The 27,189-nt window shown below is 46.5% G+C and overlaps 1 protein-coding gene across 4 annotated transcripts in view; it reads right to left on the bottom strand.

Moving 5' to 3' along the window:
- Positions 1-27,189, bottom strand: part of PALM2AKAP2 (PALM2 and AKAP2 fusion) — a 350,798-nt gene that overhangs the window by 152,555 nt on the left and 171,054 nt on the right. The window lies entirely within an intron of this gene.

Genomic DNA, 27,189 nt, shown 5'->3' with positions numbered 1-27,189 from the left:
ATTCTACATGAGGGGCCAGGTTTTGATCAGTTACACCTCTTAGGACCAGCTATTGCTCTCGTTCTCTCCCCGTGCCGAGCTGGAGTTCATAGACTGTAGGGCCTGCATGGGAACTGACCTCGATGCAGTGCCTTGTGTACACGCAGAATAGCAGATCTCTGACAGCTGACCCTGGTACTCAATGGGCCACTTCAGAGACGTAAGTGGCCACTGGGTGGATTTGGATCATACGAGGAGTGCAGAAAAACCCAAATATATCCCATTCCAAACAGTCTAACCGGCTGCGAGGAGCACCTCTTGATCGTTACCAGGTTACAGCCACTTCTTATTTGTCTTGTCAGCTGACTGTGCAACAGAGATTAATCAGTCACAGCACTCAGTGGGCAGCTCCACTGGCATGATCTCCCTGGGAAGCGTTTGCTCCATCCCTGCGCTTGCTAGCTCCACTTATGTGCAGCACAGGGCTGACTGCTTTGTTTCCTTTTATTTGCTGCTGAATTCAACTCAGAAGCGCGTTAGATGGTTGGTGGGAGATCAACAATAAGAAAGAGGGGGAGAGTACAACGGAAACGAAGTTGAGCTAACAGTCTCTCCTCTTAACAGATGCATATGGGCAAAGCTAGAGGGGAAGGAAGCTGCAGTATTTGACATGGGGAGATTTGCACTGCCAGTCCAACAGAGAGGTTGAATGTGCAGGGAGCAGAGAGAGACCTGGATTTGCCCTAACAAAGGAAGCAGGAAGTTAGGGTTTGGGGAATGTGTTTTGGTATAGAAGGTAGCTGCCCATCTCAGAGCCATCCTGTCCATAGGATGCTTTGGGGCAGCTGCCTGAGGCCCTGCGTTTTGCAGGCCCCACACAGCAGCTGCTTCAGTCATCCAATGGATGGGGCCCAAGGCGGTCTGGGGGGGATTAATTGGGGGCCTGGCAAGGGGAGGCAACAGAAGCCCCCCTCTAGCACCTCAACCCCACATGTACCCCACTCTCCAGGCCACAACTTCCTCTCAGACTCTGCACCTCTTCTCCTCCCCTTCTCCAAGCCAGAATCCTTGACTGCGTCCACACCCCCTTCCTGCACCCCAATCTCCTGCCTCAGCTCACAACCCCCTCCTTCACCCGAACTCCCTCCCAGACCCCACATCCTCTCCTGCACCCCAGTCCCCTATCCCAACCTCTGTCCCCGACCTCATACCCCCTCCACAGAAAAGTGCAGCCCTTAGCCAATCACCAAAATCTTGGAGTAACTCCCCATCAAGAATGATTGCCCACTCCTACTCTACAGACTGGTGCACTCAGAATGGACTCTGCCTGCAGCCCCAGGCTGGCACCCTGATGGCACCACTCATGACGGAGTCACACCTGCCAAGCTAGAGGCAGGACGGCTCAGGTCAGGGAAGGCTGAGCCCTTTCTAGCTTTTATCTGTTTAGACATTATGCGCTTGAGGACAGGGCCTGTTCCTTTCTTTTTGTGCATTTTGCCTGTCAAACAGCCCCTGGATTCACAGCTCGCCCTTTTATTCTGGGCATGCAACAAAAACCTCCATCTTCTACTGATTAAAAATGGGACATTCCGCTAGCTACTGGTACTTAATGACATCTTCAGCCATTGCTGCCTAAGGCGCACTGATTGCAGTAGCTGCAGTGAGGACAGGCCTACGGAAAATCTTGGGACTTAGCTGAGCTGCACCGTGACGCAGCTCAGAAGTTCAGAGTGGGTTGCCACTGGTGTACAGAGAGGGGAAAAAGCATGGGGGAAAAATAGCAGGCGTAAAGCCTGAGGTGTTTCAGAGTCAGAATGATGCTTCGCAAGGCATTTCCCTCCCATCTCATATCAATGCATCAGCACAATGAGGTCATTAAAAAATGGCCGGGGATTGTTTTGGGGCTCGGCGTGTGTACATTGTACAGAACAAGTCAGCCTTACAGAGTAGGGAGGTTAAGCACAGGCTTATTAAATCCCCCTGAGCCACTGATGCCCATTGATTGTGTGAGGCAGGATGGTGCTAAGGCATTAGGGGCACCAGATGGTTGCCAGGCAACGCACGATAAAGGGGCAGAGGTTGCCTGTTAGCTAAGGGGAGGTAATTGTGCACAGCCCTGTGGGGCTGTCGTTTTGCCCACCCATGGGTGCAGAAGCTGATAGCTGGTAACTTCCGTGGAATAAGCATCTCCTTAGCTGATGGAAAGAAATAGATTCAAGGTGAATGGTTCTGCTGCTTCCTTGCATCACAAATGGATCATCAGCTTGACTTCCGCGGGGGGGAATCCACGCCTGACTGCACAGGAAGGGCTGACAGCTGGCAGGCTTTCTATTTTGTATCCGTGCCTAAGGCAGAGGGAATGTTTCACTTGCACAGCAGCAACAATGAAGCGCTGCAGTAGGCGCTCCTAATGTTTGGTATAAACGCTTTGGGACAGAAAAGGACCATCACTTTGTTCTGGGTTCATACAGCACCTACTAAACTGGAATCTTGTTCAGTGCTCCCGCTGATTGCTTCCATCTGTGGATGGAATAAATTTTGTTATGTGCACCCAGGCTTGTGTGGATGTGCACCACCAAAAGAAATGCATGCTGCCCGCTGTGGGTGGTTAAGGGTGTTCTGGGCTGCACCAGAATCTCTCTTGGATGGCTGCCCAAGTGCTCAGCTAATAGGGAACACTGGTTTTGATCCAGGACTGGGGCCCTTTTGCACAAAGACTAAAGAGAGGAATACCACCACCACTGCACAGAAGAGCTAAAAGGAAGCCTGCCCATGGCCATTCTTTATGCTGCTACTTCCGCTGATGCCATACAGCCTGTTGCTTTAACGTCTCCCATCGCAAAGGCATGCTGTTGATCTTTACGATTAAGGCCGAGTAAAAGCAGTGTGATTGTGCCCAGAGGACAGCCTGAGCCCTGCGCAGATACAAAATTTGTATCTACAGCTGCAAGAGCGATCGGCCGATATGGGCTCTCACACCTGTGGCTGCAGAGACCCATGGACATAAAGCCGATGTCTGCACATTTGCAGGGTCCTAGATAATAAAATTTGCAGCCACGTGCACAAAGAAGAGCTGTGGCTATCTGCACAGATGTGCATCGCTGCGGCTACAATGTGGATATCTGTGGATTTGCAGGGCTGTAACGAAAGCACTGATGTGGGTGATTGCTGTGTGCATGTTAGTGAGATGGGACTGCTTCAGTGGAATGCAAGCAGGTGCTTGGCTGGAGCGTGGCACTCCGCCCCACATGAACTCTAGTCCAGAGGGACTCCTTTGTCTGAACTACCTCGGTGGGAAACAATCTTCTCCACCAGGGGTCTGCACCTGAAATAGCGAGAAGAGCCATTTTTTCAAATTCAGTTACAAAATCGATGCTTCAAGAGCCGCAATGCATGGGAATGTGAGACAGTCCATAATGCATCATGGCAAACTGTGCTTTCTAGTCCCTGTTTTAAGGGCAGCTCACGCACAATAATTGGTACCCATTAGAAAGTTGTTACCTCCATCTCCAGGCTTTACCTGCCTCAGCCCCCAAATCTGTCCCCTAGCCCCAGGCTTTATCCCCATCCCTCAAACCCACCCCCATCCCCAGGCTTAACCCCTCTGAACCCCAACCTCCCTCCCCCCACGTTTAACTTGTCTCAGCGCATGCGGTTCATTCACAGCCACCACCTCCTCCCACTGCTCCCCTCCAACTCCTCCTTCTTGGCATGGCTGAGTGACTCCGGCAGGGGTAGGTGTGGCTGCCCTCCCCCAGCAGCTCTCCTGCTGGCTTAGACTTCTGCCCACATGGGGCGGCTCCCTGCCCAGCCGGCGCTCTCTGCTGGGCTCCCTGCCTCAGCTGACTGCTGAGCCACTCTGGCTGCCGCCGCTTAAATGAAAAAGCTAAATTCAGTCAGCTCAATGGCAGGCAACTGAATTTAGATTTTTGTTTAAGCGGCGGCAGCCCCTGGAGACACAAGAGGAGCCAGTGCCAGCAGTGCTTGGAGCCGCAAGTGGCTCCTTAAAGAGCCTCAGGTTGCTGATCCCTGTTTTAGGCCAAACCAAACCTGGGGTGCTCTTGGAAGTAAGGATGCAACATGAGGACGCGCCTTTCTCCTTGTGCCTATGATCGCAGTCAAGTAATTCAGGAATCATTTCCTGCACAGATCAGGATTGTCTCAGGGATATCATCAAGGTCAGAAGCCCTTGGCTATATATCGGGTCAGCCCTACTGTACTAGTGTCAGATTTAACCTGGATGTGCTGGGCTCTGCTGTGTTTTCTGAGCTCTGCTTGACAAACAGGGCGCTCAAGAATCTCCCTCTTGTATCAGAGTCTACTGAAGAGACAAGCAGGCTGTTGAGAGAACAGCTTCTAGGCAGCTGAAAATGGATACTATTCCCATGTAATGGCTGGACTACCTTCAGCCACCTGTCTGCTTGAGTTGGGTGGAAATTATTCTTCCTTTCACATGAAAGCATCAATAATTTCAGTGTTAATCTCCCTTAACTTTGAAGTAGGGAGCCCAACTTTGAAGTCCTTAGTCCCTTCCCAGGAATGGAGTAGTGCCCTACATTGACATTTAACTTCGAAGCAGGGTGTGTGTAGACTTCAAAGTTATTTATGTAGTGTAGACACAGCCATAGTATTTTAAAACTGCTCTCTGCCGATCTGGGGCACCTATATGGGCACTATTGTTACTGATGCTAGGCACCAAGGGAAGAACTTAGCAGCTTGGACTGAGAACAATTCTGTTTATGTGCTGTGACTTAATTTTTAGTAGTTGATCATTAAGAAAACAGTCATAGCAAATGTTTATTTTGAAATATATACTTCCTGGCTTTTTAAGTTCTCCCCTTGGTGCCTTGCATTGCTAACAGTAGTGTCTATATAGATGCTAGAGAGATAGGCAGACAGACTCAAAAATCAAGTGCTCATCAGCTCATTGGCACAAAGGAAAATGTCTGTAGATGCCACTACTTGGCTGTTAGCTATATAATGTGGTTGCTGGCACATACATAATTCCTGATTATTTAAAATGAAGGCCTGGTAGACTGGGAAGTCTCTTTTGGACAGCTGGCTTGGACTTCTCACACTGTCTCAAGTCTATACTCTTTGCCTACATCTGTAAATTGGAAGATATCAGTTGTGCCTATCTACTTTCAAGCATCACTATTTTCTGCTGCCAGATTTCCCTGATCATTAATGGGCCAGTTCCCTAAATAGTCTCTCAGTTCTTCTAACTCACTTCCTCCAGCAATCCTTCCACATATTCATGGACCTGTTGTCTGCAATCCAGGCCACACTGAAGTCAATGGCAATATTAGCACCAATTTCACTCACTAACTTCAGGCTACCAAGTTGTGTGAAATTGAACACACGCCAGAACGTTGGCAGGAGTGGGGCGATCAGCAGTAAATTCTTAAAAAGCACGTTCCGGGTCTTCCTCTGGGTTTATACAGTGCCTAACCTGTTGTAGGCTCAAGTGCCATTCTCAGCAAAACAATTTCTGTCTCTGTAAGCAACTGAAAAAGACAGAACAGAGACACTGACAGAAGTTCAAAGGGGTGAAAATTCAAGGAAAGTTTTTCCTTCTAGGAAAAAAATATAAAAAAAAAACAACACTATTTGTTGCAGCTGGTAAGAAGGGGAGTTTGCACAGGCAAAGGAAGTGTGACTGTGTGCGTGAAATGTGGCTGTGGGGGTGAAATTTGCCCTGTGTGCAGTGAGAACTATCCCAAGGTCAATGTATCATTTAATCCCCACTGGAGCTTCCAGGTAGTGCTTATATGGTGAAAAAGAGTGGTGGTGGCCCACTGCATAGAAGTGACCTTCCAGTTTTGCTGACTGTTAAGAAGAGAAGGAGAGTAGGAAGGAAGCTGGCTTGTATTGTGAGACAGGTCTGAACAGCAAGAGGTGTATCTGGATTCTGGCAGATTGTCACTCTTCCTGAAGGGGAGTAACTTGGGAATGTGCAGTCCGGAGTCGTGAGATGTGTGAGGCAGGAAGTTCTGAGCTGGAATTGGTTTAGATTTAGCTTTTCCCAAAGTACATGAGTGTGTTATGGGTTGTGGACAAGTTTAATCTCTATGTACAGGAGCAGATTGTGCTAAGTAGAGATACAAACAATCCCCCATGCACCACATTAGATGCATAGTTCTGTGTGTACTAGAAATGAACCCAAACTGAAACCTTAGATCCAGACTCATAAGAGCATAAGGACGGTGACCCTGGGTCACACCAAAGGTCCATCTAGCCCAGTGTCCTATTTTTCAACAGTGGCCAATGCCAGATGCCCCAGAGGGAGTGAACAGAACAGGTAACCATCAAGTGATCCCTCTCCTGTCATCCATTCTCAGCCTCTGACAAACAGAGGCTAGGGACACCATCCCTGCCCATTCTGGCTAACAGCCACTGATGGACCCAACCTCTGTGCATTTAACTAGTTCTTTTCTAACCCCTCTTAAAGTCCTGGTCTTCACAACATCCTCTGGCGAGGAGTTCCACAGGCCAACCGTGCACTGTGTGGAGAAAAACTTCCTTGTGTTAGTTTTAAATCTGCTGCCTGTTAATTTCATTTGGTGACCCCTAGTTCTTATGTTTGGAAAAGGTCGAGCTTTACCTTTCCTGGTTGTTCCTTATCCCCACCATGGGCTCAACCCATACCTGTTGGTTAATCACCACTGAGGTTTGGAAGTGGATGGAATCCTGAGCTGTGTGGCAAAGGCCCTCTCTCTGTTATGAGCTACACTCACAACAGGCAGTCCTGTAGCAGCTTAGAGACACATGGTGCTACAGGACTGCTGGTTATTTGTGAAACTACAGACTACTGCACACTCACACAGATCAGAGCCCACATACCCCATACTGCAGGATACTTGGGCAGACCCAGGAGGTGGCAGGGAAACGGATAGGCTTAGAATTCAACAACCAATTTGCACTTCAACTTGGTCTTCACTGCAAACTGGACAAGTTGGTTACTCACAAAAAAGAAGGACTGATAGCTCAGCCTGGGCTGTATGCTGAATTCATCAACATATGGAATATCAGTTGAGTGGTTTGAGCCGGCGTCATGAATGAATGCCTGAAAAGGGTTAAACCCAGAGAAGGTGGGTTCTCGGTCAGCAAGCAGGCAGGTGAGCCAGAGAGAGGGGGATTTTTTGAACTGAAACTGTTGCCTGCTGAGGGGGTCTTTCTTTTGCGGGCCAGAGGGGGAGGGGGAGAGAGAGAGAGAGAGAGAGAGAGAGAGAGATGTTTGAGCCTAAGCAGGCCTGCAGAATTCAGTATATATCCAGGCCTCAAGGAGATCTGAGCGCACAGATAAGTAAGTAGAAAGGAAAGGTTTAGTCAAATGCAATCAGATTATTTTTTTTAAGTTTTGATGGGGGACTTCTTGGGCTGGCTGATGTAACCCCCCATATCCCCCCACCCCCGCCGCCTACCGGTGCACTGTAACTTTTAAACTGAATCCTAGGGAAGTAATTCTCTGTGCTTTAACCTACTTTTTTCAGTTCCTCTGTAATACCTTGCAAACAAGTCTGATTTATCACATAACAGTTTTGTTAATCAATTACCTTTTTTTTGGCTCAAAGGCAATGATTTGATTCCTGTGTCCTAGGGAAGGGTCTGTGTACATCCATGTCTAAGACTGAAAGGTCAGCCATCAGACCGCAGATGAATGTCTTTCTCTTTGTTTTCAAGCTCTCTCCGAAGGGAGAGTTAAGAGCTTGGGGTTAACCCCTTTTCAAAACCCAGGAAGACACACTTGGGATGTCTCCCTGTGGGGTTTCTCACTTGGGTGGTGGCAGCTACCTCCCAGGCTCAGGGAATCTGTGACCTTGGGAAGCTTTGAAGCAGATGCCTATAGAGGCATGGTAATTTTATGATCTGCTGTGGGCCCCCCCTTTTGCATGCAGAGTGTCACAGTGGGGACCACACATGACAACTAGTTTTCATGTTTTGGCAATGTACCACCCTGCCTGGCTGCTGTCAACACCAAGGAAAGCAGCAATCTGTCCCCCCAGCTTTGCCAGCAGGAGGCAAGTTGCCTGCCAGATATTCCTATGTCACCTGAGCAAACAGGAAGAAAAGAGAAATACCCCAAATCTCTTTCCATCTCCAGGGGCAGAGAGGTGCCCCATTCTCATAGGCCTTGGAAAGGGGAGAGAAACGGCCCTAGTTCTCCCCCCTTTCCAGGGCTCTGGGAAGTGCACATGGACAGGGACCCCAATCCTAGAGAGCTGGGGGAAGCATCAGCCAGTTAGCTCACCTCCTCCCCCCCAGATCTCACCCAACTTCCATTGCCGTCTTTGGGAGGGCCAACCAGTTCCCCCAGCCCTACTGCATACTGGGATTTACCTCAACATCAGTGCTGTTTAGAGGCCCCCAGCTGTACGGGAGGTTGTACCTCCCTCATCTGGCACTCTCAGGCCCTGAAAAGTACCAAATGAGAAGATTTACTGGATTAGGGAGGTCAGGCCCCCAGGCGATCTAGAGGTGGGCCCCACTCCAGCAGGGCTTTCCCCGGGGGCTGCCAGTGGGGCTCTGTGCCCCGGCCAGCTCCCTGCTGTAGGGCTCCCCCAGCTGCAAGGTCCCTAGGGCTGTAGGTGGGGCTCCGTGTCACAGCCCAGCTCCCCACTGTCTCCCTGCTGCAGGGTTCTTGGCAGGGCTCCCAACTGGGGCTGGGGTCCTAGGTAGGGTCCTGGTAGTGGCACTCCCCAAACTGGCTGTGAGTCCTGGGGCTGCCCCTGAGGTTTCCTGCCACCAGCAGAAGGCTTCATTGTACCCTGCAGAGCTGGAGCTTTCTAGTCCAGCAACATCAGTTGCCCTGCTGGACAAGGAATATTGGCTGATGAGAAAGTTTCAATCTGTAGCAGGCCCTACTGAGATGTCATTGGTGCACAGCAATGCTCCCTCTGGTCTTTTCCATCAGCGTGCAGAAGACTTTTTTTTTTCTATGTGTACTGAGGCATCCGCAGATGTGTCCCACCAGTAGAAACATAAGCCCAGCTGATAATCAGCCGGGAAAGTCTCAAATGCTGTCCAAGCAGACACATAACTTACAGTCAACACTGGTAGGCAAAACAGCCCATCAGTAGAAAACGCCTGCCATAGATTTGGGGAATCAGAATACTAGAGCTGTAAAGGACCTTAAGAGGGCATCAGGTTCGGCCTGCTCCACTCACAGCAGGACCAGGCACCATCTGGACCATCCCTGACAGATGTTCATCTAACCTTCTCCTAAACATCTCCAATGAGGAGACTCTGTAACGTCCCTGGGCAATTTAACAGCTGCTTACCTTCAGGCCTCAAGCTAATGAAATCGAGTGGACTATCTGATTGTCTTTCCTGATTTGGGAGATGGCCACACTGAAGATAAGAGAGACGGTAAGAAGCCAAAACACCTGCTTCCAAAGATGAGGGTGGGCTGAGGGATAAACAATTAGGGCCGGTTGTGAGAAAAGGGCAGGAGGGGCTTGTTGTTAAAAGCTTAACCAGATCCAAAGAAACTGGTCAGGCCTCATCCTAGAGATACCATGGGACACAGAGGTGTTCACCCGTTCCTGCTGCCAGGGCTTAATATTTCTGCAGAAGGGCAATCTTCTTCCCCACAGAGTGCAGCCAGCAAATTTGTTCAGCACTGGAAAATACTTCCACTCCATTCCCACAGCAGGAATGGCTAAACCCAAGTGTGAGGTTTGACCAGCCTTGCAGTAGAATGTCAGGACTCCCTTAGTTAATGCCGCCAAACAGCCAATGGGATGTCCTCACAGGGAACATCAGTTCCCATCAACCCGGGTGCCGTGTATGTGAAGTGTGAACAAATTGCTCACTCCGGCGTAAGGTTATGGAGATTAAAAACCCTTCCTAACCCACCACCCAGATGCCCTTTGGAAGAGATCTCAATGTTCCCTAGATTACGTGTGGTGGAATTAAGGGACACCTTGCTGCTTTTCCTGACATGAGAGTGGTCTGGTGAAGCTAAGTTCAGCAATGACTGATGTTTTGCAGCAGGTGATTTGACAATTACCACTCTTCCAAACCTGCTTGCTCATCATATGATTCCGCTTCTGTTAAGGATGACAAAATGACTCCCTGTCACTACAACGGGAATTAGATCAGACCCTCAACTCCTGGTGCTGGAGGTAGCTGAACTCCTGGCCCAAATCAGGGTGTGTGTGTGTGTGTGTGTGTGTACACTGAGCGCCTTCCTTCCTTCCTGGCCCAAATCAAGGTGTATGTGTGCGTACACACAGAGCGCCTTAGTGGCATATAATGCAGGCATGTATGCCAGAAGGCAAAGTAAGAGCAGAAGCAGGGAATGGCTGGAGGAGGGGTAAATAAAGGGAGGGAGGAAAACCGGTGGAAAACTGGAGGAGGATGGGCCTGGGCACCGAAACCTGCAGCTGGTTCCACCTTAGCATGCAGAGAGCAACGTTAGAATCCTGGGTTTTGCCCCTGGGCTGAGGATGCTGTAGGCACAGCATGCTCAGTGGCCCCGTGCCTCAAAGGAAGAGGCTCACTTGGCCATTTCCCTTCTTCCCAGCAATCCTCAGCTAAGGAAGACTCCACAACATCATCAGGGCCGTGGGAGGAGTGTTAATGACAGGACTCTCCTTCCCCCCCAGTAACTCAGTGCCTAGCTCAGGGGTGGGCAACATCCCATGTGGGTGCCAGATCCAGCCTGACAAGCATTTCTCTCCAGCCCACTCAGCTGACTAGCAGAGGGTGCAGACTTACAGCCAGCAGCCTGTGTTCAGCTACCCCTCCCCGCACCTTGCTCCATCTGCAGCCCAGCTGCTCCCAGGATTCTCCTCCTGGCTGTGCAGACAGAGAGAAGCGAGTGGCACTGAAGTCAGGGTGTTCCCTCCCCTGCCACCATCTCTGCAGAGCAGGGATCAGGGAGAGGGAGACAACAGAGCGGGACAGATTTCCCTTAAAGAGACAGAGGGTGGCTTTTCTCCGAGCTTACCCAGCAGCAGCCAGCACGCGCGCACACACACACACACACACACACACACCCCCCCCCGTCAGTGCCACATACACACATAGCCACTGTCACATACACACTGCAGGGCACAATCTGTATCACAAGGTCCTTCTCGTACAAAGTATTTGGCTCACACTCATACCTTGTTTCCCTGTAGCCCCCCAACCCTGTCTCTCCTGCCTGAGGCCCTGCCCCCTTCAGGGGAGCCCCGAGCCAGCCCATGACCAGTACCAAAAGTCAGGGAGTGACCCCCCTGCAAAAATGATTGCCCATCCCTGGACTAGCCTAACCCAGCTCATACTTGGGACTTGAAAGCACCGCTCACGCTGGCTGCCTTAGAATGTGTGATGCCCCAAAGACCCGTCTGTCTTTTAGCACTGACACGTTTAACTCCTAGCCACTTGGGGTTTTCTAACGAGGTGGCTCCTTGTGCCTTGGTGACCCCAGGCAGACAAATTCTTCCCTCAGAGGAAGCGCTGTGCAAGGCAATAAATAGCTGGAGCCGCTGAGGGGAGGATGGCATAGACATTTGCAGCCAAACCGTCTCAGTGTGTGATGAGGGTGTTGCTCACTTACCACACCACATGCCCAGGGAAGCGCCTACAAGTATGTGGTTCTGGGTAGGCAGCCATCTTGTAGTTTGCTGGAGTGGGATGAGGAGAAAACCAATGGGAATCAATAGAAATTGCTCTAAGAAGTCATGGAGCATAGGAGAAATCCTTTCCAGCACGTTTTAATCCTCTGTATGGTGCACAGTACCAAGCACTCTAGGCAGACCCTTAGACACATACTTGACTTAAGCATGCACTGAGCACAAAGCTTGAGTGCTCAGCATCTCACAGGATGGGGATAAACCCCCGTTTGGCATATTACATTAGCCCTTACAGTAATCCCCCAGTACGCCTGATTTTGATTTGCGCTTAACTCACACTAACAATCGAAAGTGCTGGTTCCCCTGGATTCCCTAGCTGGGGGAAGCAGGGGACAAGCCCTGCAGCAGCATCTGTCTGCCCGGTTTCTCCCAGCTGGGAGAAACTGCATCTCTGTGTCTGTCTGCCTGCCCAGCTCCCCACAGCTGGGGGAAGCTGGGCAGGCAGACAGCAATGCCACTGTGGCTGTCTGTCCCCTGGCTTCTCCCAGCTGGGGGAAGCAGGGGAGAAGCCATGCCTGTCTCCTTGTGGCTGGTGGAAGTCAGGCTACCACCTGGTCCCTGACTCCCCTCCACTTGCTGGAGGCCGGAAAGTGACCAGGGCTGGTGCCCTGGTCAGTTTCCTGCCCACCCCCTGTTACACAGGAAATTTGACTTATGTGGGGGTTGCCAGAACCCAATCCCCACATAAATCAGGGGTCTACCGTACTTAAAAGATAAGCACAAGTACTCTGGTGATTTTAAAGGTAAGCATATGGTTTGCTGGATTGGGGAGCAAGTCTCACATTTTATGGAAAGACGCAATAACCCACACAGAGCTTATCAGCGTCCACTAGCGCTTCCAACATTTCAGTAAGAATTTGTCCTTGTAAGTAGCCCTTGTCCTACAGCATTTGCCTCTGTCTCCGGGTGGGCAATAAACAACCTACATGATCCACCAGGGATAGTCCCTGCTAGGCTACCACACACTTTACCTACCTTTAGGTGTGCAGGTACATCTGCTCACAGCTCCTTTTGACCACGGCTGGCAGTTCCAGGCCAATGGGAGCTGCAGGAAGTGGTGTTCCATCCACGCTGCTTCCCTTAGCTCCCATTGGCTGGGAACAGAAAGCTGTGCCCAATAGGAGCTGCAAGTAGTAGTGCCTGCAGACCCACACATGAATAAAATATCCCACAGCCCATCAGAGACTAACTCTGGCAAATCACATCCAGTGCATTGGCTGCTTATTGCCTACCCCCTCTTCTAGCATGAGCATCTGAGATTGCATGAGAGGCACTGTTATTTAGGGACACTAAAGTTGCCAGGCTTCTTATTGTGCACCCTACCACCTGTTACCAATGACAGCCTTGCAAAACCAAACAAGGCATACTAGCTTAGGGCTAAACACCACAGGCCAGCACTTTGTCAGCATAATTCTTAAGACCAGTATTGTCCTGGCCACACTCCCAAGAGAGAGGAACTATCCCTTTTGGCAGGGCACTTACAAACAGGCCAGTTAGTCCAAAGTGGGATAATTCTAGAATCTCTCACCATCTAAGAGGCCTTTTATGCAATGAGGGTATTTTCCTTCCCCCACACAGACCATTTCCCTCCCTAGAAGGAAAGGCAGCCCCCATTGCTGCAAACACTCCTTTTAACAGGCCTGCATCCCAAATGCAGCCCAGCTGGTCCCACCTGGACACTCCATCAGCGTCAGGCTGGGCCTTTCCCTCCCATGTAGCTCAGTACTCCTGTCTACCACATTACTAGGGCTGGCAATATACAACTAATCACAATAGCATCTATTTCACTTACCCACCAACAACATTACTTGTTCTGAGTAATTAGAATTAAGTTAGACTCCATTGAATAGTAACTTTCTCTCTTATCAATCTAATTTACTATGTTCTGGGACAAATTCCCCCAACACTGCCACCTTAAGTTCAGGGGGTTTGCACAGAGCATGAAAGCTCCATCCTGAAAACACACAGGTGCTTAACTTTCCGTAGGTGGGCATTCTTGCCTGTAGCCTCAGAGGATCAGGTTGCAAGCTCTGGCAGTAAAACTGAACACTGCTAAGTCATGATCTAATAGTGGTTCCTTCTGGCCTTATAATCTATGAAGTGCCTGTTGACTCTGGATCAGAGCAGACTTTAATTTCCCTGGTATTCTTTCACTGTAAATGTCATGTGTTTCAAATGCTCCCTAAAGAAAGAGTATTTAAAAAGTTAGCAATAATCAGAAACTGGATTTCTTTCCTTACAGCAGGATGTAACAAATAAGTGCATGAACGTATGAGATCTTTGCTCTTTGTGGAAGGTTCTGTATTTGCATATATATTTGGGCTGCAGACAGAACCACGTGAGTCCTAGTTAGATCCAAATAATAAATAAAACAATTACCAGAATTGCCAACTCCATGTTCAAAAACCATGAGTCTGGCCCCCAAAATCACAAGATAGGCTTTAAAACATGCTGAGATTTTAAATAAACAAAATGTGGAGTTCTTTTAATTTGCCTTCTGGCTTTTATGTTGTTATTATTGATAAATTGTATTGTGACAGCAGCTGGGAGCCCTGGTCAAATAGAGGATCCATTGTGCTTGGTGCTGTACAAACAGAACAAAAAGCCCCAAGGACCTTACAAACAGTTAGAAATCCCATTTTTCAGATTTTGCCTGCAACCCCTGAGAACTAGAACATTTGCCTATGTTTCAAATGTGAGCTGAGATTATCCTATAATTACATGACTGCAGATGCTGAGGCTTACTACAGTGAATGATTTCTGTTCTTTCCTTATTTTCGTGCAAATAGAAAGTGATCTGGGTTACTCCTCCTGGTCCACTAAACACCAGTGTGTTCCACAGGTGAGAAACAGCAGCTTTTGTAATAAACGTGTTGGGTGAAAGACAAATAATGTACATTTCTGGGTGCCGCAGGCATCCCACTTAATAGACACTCGCAAAGACTTTTTTCTGCCTCCCCTTTCCTTCCTTCCTTCCCCACATCTAGCTGATTCATCAGGCTTTTTCTTTCATGTTTTTCTATCTTTTTCAAAATTCTTTTTCTCTCAGTTATCAGTATTCTTCAGATCTGAAGATGTGGGTTTGTTCTACAGGAGCTCACCACCTAATAAATAATCTTCAGAGAGGTGGCCGTGTTAGTCTGTGTCTTTGAGAACAACAAGAAGCCCTGTGGTACCTTATAGACTAACAGATATTTTGGAGCATAAGCTTTTGTGGGCAAAGACCCACTTCATCAGATGCAGGTCTTTGCCTATGAAAACTTATGCTCCAAAATATCTGTTGGTCTATAAGGTGCCACAGGGCTTCTTGTTGTTCTCTGATAAATAATGTTAGTCTTTAAGGTGCTATAGGACTCCTTTTATTTCTGGTTGTGTTTGTCTTACGCCACATTTCTACACATGTGGTACAGTTCATGAACTTGGTATTTAACTGTTGCATCACTTTTCAGCCACCCCCACCCCGTTAAAAAAAAAATCAGTCAACCGAAGGAAATATTTGCTCTGCTTCACTGATGAATTGATTATGATCCATTTTCTCCAGTGATAAAAATGTTGCAGCTCCAGTTCCACAGTGGGCATGGTTTATTTGCTCTTAAGTCACAGGAAATGTAAGTGTAACCCTTCTATATTCCCCCCAGCCTCAGTATCACACCTGCCGCCCTTTGCATTCTCATGCAGATGACCTCTGGGAGACGCATTCCTCCCAGCCTTCAGCAGCCTTGCGTTCCTGCTGCCACATTCCCTACATCAGATAATTTAGGTATTTTTATTTCAACTACAAGGAATTAATAGCAGTAATGTGGCAGCATTAGAATTATATACTTCTGGCCAGACCCTGAGTTAGTGTGCATCAGTTTTGCTCCATTGCAGGTAGGAGAGCTGCACTGATTTACCCCATCTGAGGATCTGGCCCATTATGAATTCCAAAGGAAGAAAAAAATCAGTCTTGTTACATGTCCCCCTGCAGGCAAACAATTCCAGAGCCCTTCTTGTCCAAGAGTCAGCAAGCGTCTCGTTGCTGCAAGCAGCTGAGCTTGTGTGATGGGGTTCGGGGTCCCCCTGCACTGCACCCCGTCTGCTGGCAGGATTGACTCTCACTCAGCAGGTACAACAGAAGGTTTATTAGGCAACAGATGCCCAGTTTCTCCCAGAAGCGACAGCACAGCAGCCAGAGACAGTCCTTCCAACCCGTCCTGGGGAGAAGACCCCGAGGGGTGCCCCTCTGGGGTGTAGCTTTCCCCCTCCTCAGACTGGCTGCCTTCCAGCTCCTCTTTCCCCAGCTTCCTAACTGCCGCCCCCGATTCAAAACCCAGCTCAGCTCCTCCCTGCTCTTTGTTCAGGCAGAGGTGTTACCTGCCAGTTGTAGCCCCAGGGTCATCCTTAGCCACTGGGAGCTGCTGCTTGCCTCAGACATCCAGCCTGACTCACACATGCACTCCCCCCCACTCCATCACAGCTTGTTTTTAACAATCTGTGGGTTTTGGGTAATTTAGCAATTTTGCTTGTGGGAAGGGAAAACTGAACCTTCTCGAAGGGGAGGGAGGAGTTTAGGGAGGTGTTTGGTTATTTACTGGCAATGAGTTTACACATAGTTTTCTAGTTACCTCAGGCACTTGTAGGGTGCCCATCACTATATCATCTCAGTGCCTCACAGTCTTTAATGTAGCGGGTTATTGATAGCTTCACTTGCAGATGGGGAATATGGGGCTAGGGATACTATGTGACTTGTCCAAAGGCACACAGGATTTTTGTGACGGAGCAGGGGTTTTGCTCTGGAGAAGTTCTTTTCCAGTGGGATCGAGCACCACCCTGGGCTCCAGGGCAAAGTGGAAGGGCGGGGGTGGGGAGGGGAATGGCTCCGCCCCGGAAGGGCGGGGCCAAGGGCACTTGCAAGGTTCCTGATGGAATCAAGCAGTCCCTAGGAGACTTGGGTGAGCAAAGCACAGGCTGGTTGTGTGCAGTAATAGTCACCAACGGAAGGCATGCAATCTCCTCCTGAAGGCAGAGCACAGCTAAGGGCTGTCTTCCGTTTTTACAACCAGCCAAACCATCAGCAGCATCTCAGCAGCAACCTGCGCTGCAAGCCAGCAAATTAAATAAATACTTTGTTTCCTGTTCTGCATCCTTCTGGTAAGAGATAAACAGGAATTTCAAGGGCCAGCCTGTGGTAATGTTACTCTTGAGAAATGCACCAGGAATAATCCTTCTTAGATCAATGGGTCTACTCAAGAAGCGTATCAAGAGTCAAGCTCAAACCAATGGGAAGTTGTAAGCATTTGTTAAGAAAGTGAAAAATATTACTTTCTTGTTAAGGTTACTCGGAGGTCTTGTTGGATGACTGAGCTGAGCAGACTCTGAGATTTCTCAGATGTCAAGGAGAGCTTTTCTTATAAATGTATTAAATGGGTTTGCAAAAGTAAAGCGTCTTTAATACAATGACCAAAGATCATTTTTGCAGTAACCAGGCCTTAGTTCTTTGATTACTCAAGATATCCTAAACCTACCAGTTCTCCACCCACCCCGACAGAGCCTTCCAGAGTTGTCCAGCTCTAAACGGCTAATGTTAAAAAAAGAAACAGGAAAACCAACTTACACAAAACCTCGTAACCAAACCTTTCTGGCCTGTATTAGACAGCAGCAGAAAGGAATACAAAACCCTGTCCATCTCCCTTAACCCCCCCTTGATGGTCAGCTCATACGTAACAGCAGTGACCACAGAGAACCTGGTAAAGGTCACACAGGTCATTCTACCCCCCAAATGTGAATTGTAATGTGCCTAATTTGCTGCTTTCAGGTTGTATTCCACAGTTATAGCAAGGAGACCAAAAGCATTTGGGGAAGGCCCCCTCCCTGAGCCTTTTCATACATCTAAATAAATGCAGCACGGTGCTGAATACAGAAAGGGGTCAGGTTTTCATCTACAAATATGGTGGAGACTTTCACGCTAAGCCATAAAAGAAAATGTCATTCTACTTATTTTGACATTGAACAAGTCCTATTAGCATTTACTTTTGGGACTTAAATATAATGTATGGAGAAGTTTCCCCGGCCAGGAAATTGATTTCTTATACAGTGGCTTGCTGATTAAAATTGAGCCTTTATCTTCCAGAAGTAGAGGAAAATGCGAGGTGATCTTTCAACCAATAGGGTCTATGGTGTGGCAGGCAAAGTGTCTTGTGAGAAGGGAAAGGGAAAAGAAAAATGACACAGGAACAGGGGTGATGAGTTAGTTTTGTGGTGGTGCATCAAAGAGAAGGAGCAATGGCAGTGCATGAGAGGGGAGAAGAAAACAGTGTGTTGTTAGTACTTTTAAGTTTTTTAGCAGGCAAGGCTGCTCCATTGAAGTGTGTTCTGGAGATCACAGAGGATCTTGAGGAGTAGGAGTTAGGGAGCAACACAGTACAAAGACACAGAAGCAGGAGCAGTGGAAAGGCAGATTTATTTACTAGTAACACTGTACAGAGAAAAAAGAGAGAAGCCACAGTTACAGCCTGGCTGTTGCTGGCAGTGTTCTCGGTTTATTTTTTTGTTCTCATTTTTCTTTCTTTCTTTTTTTAATCTGAAGAAAACATAACAGTCAAAAAAGTACACTTCAGGTTACAAAGTACAGCAGCTAGCCCCGCAAGTCTAACCCCATGTTAGCACAATAAGTTTCTCCCTCCCCCCAACAAAATGGTATTTTATTTACATTTGCTCACAAAGAAAGTGTGCGACTAAAGCTTTGGGAAAAGGAGGGGAAAAAGGCTCATCCACAATCTACATTCACCAGACAAGCTGCATTTTACACAACATTTTCTTAGACCCCTTAAATATGTGTTTATTTGTTCAGGGCATTAGGGATAGGAAGGTATAGCAGGAAATGAGGTTTTGTCCTTGTTCTGACCTGGCATTGCTTGTCTGCCCTTTATGTGCTGCTAGAGTCGTCAAGAAAAGCAAAAATTGCGGCCTCTAAGCACTGCCTGCATCCTTAATTATAAAGCACAGGCCAAAATTAGAAGCCCCATTCAGGAAAGCACTCGAGCCTTAAGCAGGAGCTGAACTTTATCCTGTTCGTAAGCTTAAGCAGGTGTTTAATTTTAAACACGTGCTTAAGTCTTCAGCAGTTTGCTGAACTGGGACCTTAGATGGGTGCATAGCTCTTCTCTGTGGCATAGCTGCCTGTCTCTGACAGCACAAGTAACCCTTTAGAATACTGATCCTGGTTAGAACCTGTCACTGGGTTTGGGAGCAGGGCCGTTCACAAAGTGGATCAGTCAGGATGGATTTAAGTTCTGCTTTTGTTCCTTGCTTTGGACTGACAACATGTGCGTCACCTTTCATGGTCCAGGCTGGGGAAAGATTCTTCTCTCATGGACAGTGGATGGCATTAATATGTTGACATTCAATACACCAGAGTATCATTTTGTACTATGATATTCATGGCATTTCCTATATTAAGAATGGGGAAAATGGTGAGACTTTAGTGGCGTCTTCAGTACCATACACACCCATGGATGTCAATGGGATTGGGCATGGGCAGCTGTGGGCAGAACTTGCCCGATGGCACTTGAGGCTTCGCCTACTTCTGTCGGTCAGGATGTGAAAAAATCCCCAACGACTGATGGAAATGTCATTGACAAACCCACCAGCGTGGGTGGCGCTATGCCAGCAGGCGACGCTCTCCCGTCGCCCTAGCTACTGCTGCTTGTTGGGGGTGGTTTAACCTCTCCTGTCGGCACAGAGTGGCTGCACAAGAGACCATGCGGCTGCAGTGGGATAACTGTGTCTCTGTAATGAAGACCTAGCTTAAGATGATGCTGGAAAGCTCTAAGCACCTGTTATGGTCCCACATGATTTTGGACCCACGTCAATAGCAGGGGAGTGGAATTTTCAATTCTTGGCTGATTAGGTTTCCGTTCTGCTTAGAGGAGACTGAAAAGAGGTGGGGAGGGAAGAGGAAGAACAACAGAGGAGAGTGGCGGACTGAGACGGGCAGAAAGGGAGCAGAGATGGTGAGGGGGATTAGGCTAATGGAAAACCCCCAACCAGGGTTCCCTCTAATGTTTTCCATGGGGGGAGAATAAATTTTGCTATGTGCACCAAGGCATGTGTGGATGTACTCCACCAATGGAAACAACTAAATTGGGAACTGATAGGGAACACTGACCTCAACTCACTCCCACTCTCTTTCTCTCACTATTTATATAATGCTTTTGTGTGTGTAGTACAGGCCACCATTGCATGACAGCCTAGCTTTCTGAGCGGAGTGCTGGGAGAAAAAAGGTGTTCTAACCTTGACACATAGTACAGCCTTCCTGTCATCCAGAAGAACATGGCTTAGTTTAGGCCTGAGCTCTACTAGGAGAGTGAATCAGTTTCACTAAATCAGTATCACTCTCGTGAGAACAGTGCAAACACTGGCGGTAGACAGTTACCCCTGTTTAACTCTTGCTGACACCTGTATCACTTACGACCCCAATCCTTATGCGAGTGCGTAAATTGTACTCTTGTGAGGAGTTCTACTGAACTAAAGTTGACTGCTTGTGTGCTTGCAGTTACGCCCATGGGTAAGTCTTTAGGACTCGGGACCTGCTGGGTAGCTTTTTAGGGTCGGGGCTCAATTCAGTAATTTTTCCAGTGTAAATTAAAATTGATACAGGAAAAGATTAAATTGGTATTAGTGAATCCAAGTTGGGGTTTGCACTGGTTTAGGTCCATTTTAAATAGATTTAATTAAACTAGTTTGGCGTCTCATGTAGACAAAACCTTTAAAAAGGAAAAGAATAATCCTTTGAGGAAAACTGTGGGATTAAGTATCAGGAAAAGCAGATTTACAAATAGAATCTTTTTGTGCAAACCCAAGAAGAGGTTTAGGACAGTCTAAAATACCACATGCCAGGAAGGCTGCTCAGGCCTGGAAGACAGGGCTTCTCTGAGGGATGTGAGCATAGCAGGAAAGTTGCTGATCTGTAGGCCTTCTTGAACCAAACATGTATATTAGCAAATGTTTCTTTTCCAAGAAAAAGACCAACCTGGAGTGTGTGTGTGTGTGTGTGTCTGTGTGTTTCCACACACAAAGGCTCAGACTGCGTGTTCAGCATTTTAATTGGTTCTTTTAAATACAAGTGGGATATTTTTTAAGACCTCATGCAGTCCTCTCATTATGTACGAGCTGAATAGTACAGCAAACCTTTGTATTACATGATGCTTTTATGGTCTTTTCAGTTTAAATGACAATCCATTCATAGTTTAAAGCTTAGAGTTTATCGCAGGTGTCATGAAACTCCAGCCTGTGGGCCGGATCTGGCCGCCGCATAATTTGATCCAGCTTGTGGCAAGTCCCAATGCTGCAGGCTGAAAGCCCCAGCCTCCGCTGCCCTGTGGGCTGCAGTGCTCCTGCTGGCTGGTCAGAACAGGGCAAGCCCCGGTGTCCCAAGCTGAGTGTGAGTGAGATTTTTATTTTGCTTCTGGCTTGGGAGTAGAATGAGTGAGTTTTTTTTTTTTTTTTTTTACTTGTGTGTGGCCCTCAGCAGATTTGTCTGTAAGTCAGGAGCCTCTGACCAAATAAAGGGTTCCCTACCCCTGTGTTATAGTACTCACAGGAGACAGCTTTCTGATTCACGTACAACAATTACAGTCTAATACTGGGTCTTTTTTTGGGTTCTATTGCTAGAAAACTATCATTGAAACTCAGTATTATAAGGTTGCCAGTTTTGGTTAGACATATTCCTGGAGGTTTCGTTCCATTACATAATCTTTAATGAAAGGCTAATTTTTAATTCATGGAGACGCCGGGGCAATCCTGGAAGGCTGGCAACCCTAACTCAGGGTGGCTGTGTCTACACGTGCCACTTCTTCTGGAAGAGGCAGGGTAATGAGCCATCTGGAAGATGCTAATGAGGCATGGATGTAAATTTCCCATACCTTATTAGCATATGATCTTGTGATTTGGAGTCTGGAAGAAGCTCTTCCGGACTCCAAAGTATATGTGCAGATGTGCAGCCCGCAGGGATCTTCCGGATGGAAGATTTGGGGAAGAAGGGGCTTCCGGAAGATCCCTGTGGGCCGTGTCTGCACGAGCTTCTTCTGGACTCTGAATCATGTGACCATATGCTAATGAGACATGAGAAATTTAAATCCATGCCTCATTAGCATCTTCTGGACGGCTCATTACCATGCTGTTTCCAGAAGAAGTAGCATGTGTAGACACAACCGGTATGTCTACACAGCAGCCTTATTTCTGAATAAGATATTCCAGAAGAGCTAGTTTGGAACAGCTTATTTCAAAATAGTGTGGCTACACTCTCAGGCTACATCTACACTGCAGCAATCTTCCGAAAGAAGGTTTTCTGGAAGAGCTCTTCCAAAAAAACTTGTTTTGAAAGAGCGCTCCACACACACAAAAGCAGGTCAAAAAATAGATCCACTCTTTCGATAGAGGACAACCCCACGGTCCCTACTCTTTTGAAACAATGGGCTGGAGACAGAAAAATCAGGTGCCATGAGGTCTGCTCTTTCAAAAAAGGGCGCCTGGGGCATCCACACAAGTTTTTCCCCAAAAGATTGTTTCGGAAAAAGGAGCAGTTCCTTATCTGGGAGAGGAAGAGGGCTGCCGGAAAAAGTGCTGCATTCTTTCAATTTCCGGTTGAAAGAGTGCTTTTTGTGTGTAGACACACCACAGGTTCTTTCAGAAAAGGCCTGTTTTTTTCAAAAGAACTTGCTAATGTAAATGCAGCCAACATGCATTTCAAAAGAGCACTTAGCTATTTTGGAACACAGCGTCTACACACATAGGCTGCGTCTACGGTATGGTGATTTTTCGAAAGCCGATCTTCCCGAGGATCTCTTCTGGAAGAGCTTCTTTCAAAAGAGCACAGCCACACACAAGAAAGCAGGTCAAAAGAGCAATCTGCTCTTTTCATAAAGAGCTTCCACACAGCCCTCGCTCTTGTGAAAGAATGGGCCAAGGACTGAAACATTTAGAACAAAAGGCCCCTGGAGTGTCTAAAAATGCTTTTTTCCAAAAGACACATATGGCAAAAGGTGCTCTTCCTCATCTGAGAGAGGAAGAGGGCCTCCAAAAGACATACTGCATTCTTTTGAAAGGAATTCAAAAGAGTGCATTTTGTGTGTGAACACTCCGTTTGTTCTTTCAGAAGAGGGCTGGGTTTTCTGAAAGGACTTACTAGGGTAGACGCATCCATAGAGACTATTTTGAAATAGAGCCATTGGACTCACTCTGGTTTGTTTTGAAATAGGCTCTATTCCCTGTCTTAACAGTGCCTATTTCGAAATAGCTATTTAGAAATAGGTACTATTCCTTGTAGAATGAGTATCAAGAGAGGTAGCCGTGTTAGTCTGTAGCTTCGAGAACAGCAAGAAGTTCTGTGGCACCTTATAGACTAACAGATATTTTGGAGCATAAGCTTTTGTGGGCAAAGACCCGCTTCATGAGATGCATGAGTCATGACTCATGAATCTCATGAAGCAGGACTTGCCCACGAAAGCTTATGCTCCAAAATATCTGTTAGTCTATAAGGTGCCACAGAACTTCTTGTTGTTCTTGTAGAATGAGGTTTACCTATTTTGAAGAAAGCTATATTATTAAATTATTTCAAAATGGTGGATATGTTGTGTAGAATCTAGGATAGTTATTTTGAAAAAACCCCGCCTATTATTTCGAAATCACTTGGCTGTGTAGACCTACCACCTGAGCTAAAAGTTACTAATGACAGCAAAATAGCTGACACAGTGTAATTCAAGCAACTCACGGATTTGTCGGTATAGAGGGAGAGTGGGTCAAAATGTATTGACTTTTGAAAATTCAACATTCAGAAAACAAATGGGAAAAATCATCATTTTTTTCTGAAATATTTTCCCCAACACTTTTTCTGATCAATATTTTTCAAGGTTTTGACATTGGATAAATGTTATACTGGTAAAATAAGGAAAAATGAAAAAAATGCCATAATTTTTTCCTCTTTTTTTCCCATCAATTCTTTCTCTCTTTAATTAATAATAGATCATTAATAACTGCTATGAGGGCTCACTAGACATAAAATATGAGGTTGTAAAACATCTCTTTATCAAAGACTTGTGATCAGATTTGTCTGTTGTGTAACTTTATTGACATTACTGGGTTTATAGCAGTCCCATCAGGTTTACTACAGTCTACCCAATATTTCTGTTATAAAAGAACTGCGAACTTTGAGGTCTGAGGGTGAGATTTGGTCTACAAAAGAAAACAAACCAAAAAAAATACAAAGAAGTTGGGCATTAACAACAGAGTATGAAAAAATTCCACAGGACTCAGTGTCATGGATATGCCTATATTCTGAAATTCATTACCTGCTAAGGATCCATATTTTCTTATGAAAATATTACTCCTTAAAAAATACACAACTGTAAATACTACATTTTCTGTTCTATTGCCCCTTATTTTCAGCACATGCAAGGTCAGTGTGAGACTAAATCAAGAGATACCGCACCCCAATGCATAACCCTCCATTTTGCAAGCACCAGTGCTCCAGTTAAGTCACTTGCTCAGTTTATTTTTAAGTTCAGTACCGAAATAATGTCTGAGCTGCTGGTTAACTTGGATAGAACAGGGGGAAACTATCAGGAAAGTTTCTAGTGTTAGTTCGACATTACAAGTGCAGTGATTGCAATGCCATATAGGATTACTGAACCAGTACCTAATCCTATGAGATGATAAGCACCAATTTTTGCTAACAGGAATTTTATCAATAAGTGCATCTCAGGATCATACCATCAGTGGGACATAAAACAGGAGGGAGTACACAAATAATGCCCAAACTATACCCTGTTTTAATCCTTTAGGTCCTGATCTTGAAAACACTTACATGCATAAGTAATTTTACTACTGCAGGGAGGTTCAGTGATTAAAATGGGACCCCTCAAAGGAAAGTTAAGCATGTGCCTATGTATTTTCAGGATTGGGACCTTATAATGCACCACTTTGGACTGAGCTCCAGTCACTTAAATGAGAAGGGCTTGTATATTCTAATATCACTATAGGGATTGAAAGATAATGTTGTGTTTTATACAGCTTTGGAATATAGCCTGTAATGTTGGAGGAAAAAAAAACCAAAGAGAAGAATTAAAGTTGAAGAGTTCTAAGGCAAACAGTAAAATGGCAATCACGCCTCTTTTGTCATTCATTTAAGTAACATCACAAAGGCAGACCAGAAGAATTCTGTAAACATATAGCATACAGTACATCAGCCACAGGAAATAAAAAAGGAAGACAACCCTGTAATTCTTTCCTTTCTGTACGGGTGTTCTTAGAATTCAAAGGGATTGCCTGGCCACTAAGAATAGCGTGTTTCACGATTGTGTATTTTTCTTCTTCATGTTAAAAAACGTTGCAGTAATTTGCCAGACAATAGTCCCTTGATGAAAACCAGGCCTGACATGAAAAGTAGACCTGTAGAAACTTAGAAAATATAAAATATAGAAGAGTTCCACAGGCTATTTTTCGTTTGCTTGTTTTGTCTTTTTGTCTGTCTAGGAAAAGATGTACTGAAAAGTTGGTATGTTTTCTGTTTTTCTTACAAAAGTTAAGGCGAGCAGTTAATTGTGGCAAAGTGTTGTCAGCAGAACCATTTCTGATGCTGTTTGTTTGTTTGTAAATATCTTTTCGTGCTGAAGTTGCACATGAAGGCCGCGTCTACACGTGCACGCTACTTCGAAGTAGCGGCGCCAACTTCGAAATAGCGCCTGTCACGGCTATACGTGTTGGGTGCTATTTCGAAGTTGAAATCAACGTTAGGCGGCGAGACGTCGAAGTCGCTAACCCCATGAGGGGATGGGAATAGCACCCTACTTCGAAGTTGAACGTCGAAGTAGGGCATGTGTAGACGATCTGTGTCCCGCAACATCGTCTGCCATGGCGGCCATCAGCTGAGGGGTTGAGAGATGCTCTCTCTCCAGCCCCTGCAGGGCTCTATGGTCACCGTGTGCAGCAGCCCTTAGCCCAGGGCTTCTGGCTGCTGGGCAGCTGGAGATCCATGCTGCATGCACAGGGTCTGCAACCAGTTGTCGGCTCTGTGGATCTTGTGTTGTTTAGTGCAAGTGTGTCTGGGAGGGGCCCTTTAAGGGAGCGGCTTGCTGTTGAGTCCGCCCTGTGACCCTGTCTGCAGCTGTTCCTGGCACTCTTATTTCGATGTGTGCTACTTTGGCGTGTAGACGTTCCCTCGCAGCGCCTATTTCGATGTGGTGCTGCCCAATGTCAAAGTTGAACATCGACGTTGCCAGCCCTGGAGGACGTGTAGACGTTATTCATCGAAATAGACTATTTCAATGTTGCTACATCGGAATAAGCTATTTTGATGTAGTGTGCACGTGTAGACGTAGCCGAAGACAGTTACAGCTCAAGTTAACCAGAGACGGGAGCTTGTTTAAAGCAAAACAGAGAACTCCCATCATGACCCTTTTGAAGCCTCAACATGAAATTTACCTCTGTTTCTTTCATAAAGTGGACTCTTTGCTTTGTAATAGCAGAGAGGTAGATGTGTTAGTCTGCATCCCAGCAAAACAAAGCAGCAGAAATGTAGCACTTTAAAGACCAACAAAATGATTTATTCAGTGATGAGCTTTCATGGGACAGACCCACTTTATTAGATCAATCTCATTTCCAATACAGACTGACACGTATAAGTACAGAGGACCAAAAGAAATTGCAATAAAAACTGACAAATCAAATAGGATTGAAGGAAGGGGGTGGGGGTGGGGAGATGTTAATTGTCCTGCCTGAGATAATTATGAGCATCAAAGGAAGGGAAGCAGTTCTAGTAATGCGTGAGGTAATTGATGTCTCTTTTCATACCACGTGTTAATGTGTCAAATTTGACTATGAACCCCAACTCACAAATTTCTCGCTCTAATCTGTTTTTAAATTCTTTATGCTCCAGGACACAGATTCTTAGATCTTTAATAGAATGGCCCACTCCATTGAAATGTTCACTGACTGGCTTATGTGTATGGAGTTCCTTGATGTCGCCTCTGTGTCCATTTATTCTTTGGTGAAGGCAAGTGGTGTTCTGTTATTGATCTTCTTGGGCCTATCTTGAAGTAGCTGGTTTCTGGGTATTTGTCTGACTCTGTCAAATTTTTTTTTTTTTTTTACTTCTCCCAGTGGGTAATTCAATTTTATAAATGTTTGGTAGAGGTCTTGTAGTTTTTGGTCTCTGTCAGTAGGATCAGAGCAGATGTCATCACCTATAGCCCTCAACTCAAACCCCTGCAACGCATCATTTAAAACCTATAACCTATTCTGGATCAGGATGCTACACTCCAGAAGGCCCAAGGTGACAGGCCTGTCCTTTCCTATAAACAACCTCCTAACCTGAGAAAGATTCTCACCAGCAATCACAGGCTACACCACAGTAATATTAATCCTGGATCTTTTCCTTGCAACAAACCCCGCTGCCAACTTTGTCCACATATTTACTCTGGGGATACCATCACTGGACCTAACCATGTTACTTACAGATCAAAGGCATGTTCTTGTGCACTTCCAGCAACATTATATATGCTATTATGTGCCAACAATGCCCTACCACTGTGTACATTGGACAGACTGGGC

Source organism: Carettochelys insculpta, chromosome 5 (assembly GCF_033958435.1).
Source record: "Carettochelys insculpta isolate YL-2023 chromosome 5, ASM3395843v1, whole genome shotgun sequence".
NCBI lineage: Eukaryota > Metazoa > Chordata > Testudines > Carettochelyidae > Carettochelys > Carettochelys insculpta.
The sequence above is the reverse complement of the archived record's forward strand: the minus strand, read 5'-3'. Positions and strand labels throughout refer to the sequence as shown.